The sequence below is a fragment of the Perkinsus marinus genome, assembly GCF_000006405.1.
Source record: "Perkinsus marinus ATCC 50983 genomic scaffold scf_1104296944296, whole genome shotgun sequence".
NCBI classification, from domain to species: Eukaryota; Perkinsozoa; order Perkinsida; family Perkinsidae; genus Perkinsus; species Perkinsus marinus.
Genome location: NW_003211463.1, coordinates 1 through 1,086, shown reverse-complemented (window position 1 = coordinate 1,086; position 1,086 = coordinate 1). Strand labels below are relative to the sequence as shown.

Here is a 1,086-nt window from a genome sequence, read left to right as displayed (position 1 = left end):
CACCACTATCTACCCAGATGCGCATGTCATGGTCTCACTAATGTTACTGTACACTGATAAAGCTTATTGTAGAGAACATATTGCGTTTGCCTGGTGACAACGGATTATCGTTGCACATTCGATAACGAAAAACTGAGGACCGTGTCTCGCGAACGCTTGGGTACTCTATAGCGATCGGGTGAACCATTGTTATCTTGAGTGCTCCCGTATCCCTCGAACAATGTGGAGAACCAAGCAGCTTCGCCAGCGGCGGGGGGAACGTTGCGAGTTCATGGAAGTCAACATTGTCGAAGGGGAGCGGGCGATTTCGGCAATTGCCACTTACGCTATCACGATTCGTTCCCTGAGGGATAACTGGGAGAACATTCAAACACATGAAATGGAACGGAGTGGTCGAGAGACAAATATCTGATATCATATCATCTTGCTGGAATGGTCTAGTTGGTTATGACGACTGCCTAACACGCAGTAGGTCCCGAGTTCGATTCTCGGTTCCAGTATGTTACAATTGTTATACACAAAGTCACATAATTCTGTGTCAAACACATAAAATGGAACCGCATCGTTGAGAAACAAATGTCTGGTCGTGCACTAACCTGCTGGAATGGTCTAGTTGGTTATGACGACTGCCTCACACGCAGTAGGTCCCGAGTTCGATTCTCGGTTCCAGTATCGTGCAGTCATTGTACAAAGAGCCGCACAACTCCGTACAAAATATACTATGGAACGGCGCCGTCAAACGATTGCTCGAGCGGTCTAGCTAGGTATATGATGAGTGTTACATATGCAGCATGTTTCGAGACCAGCCTCCGATTTCGGTATAGCATAAAACGTGGGTTTCACTCACTCCTGAATCTACTCCCATTGCCTCCCGTTCAACCACCACATCCTATTATTCATTCACGCTAGTCACTAATTTCTATGAATTCAACTTGCGCGTCCACCCAATCATCCATCAAATTACTGACTTCATACCTTGCAGTCTCTAAATTCACACGCATTCTTTTGCGTGCGCATCTCCATGCTACTCAACCTACTTAGCCTACTGGAAGCGACAGTGCGACACCACAACCCTCCAAATCTAGG

At 46.7% G+C, this 1,086-nt stretch overlaps 2 non-coding genes across 2 annotated transcripts; both read left to right on the top strand.

Moving 5' to 3' along the window:
* The first annotated feature begins 426 nt into the window (after nt 1-426).
* On the top strand, nt 427-500 carry Pmar_PMAR005705. The gene has a single exon. It is a non-coding gene; the product is annotated as a tRNA-Val (tRNA).
* Nucleotides 501-598: 98 nt separating this feature from the next.
* On the top strand, nt 599-672 carry Pmar_PMAR005704. Its single transcript has one exon. It is a non-coding gene; the product is annotated as a tRNA-Val (tRNA).
* Nucleotides 673-1,086: the final 414 nt, after the last annotated feature.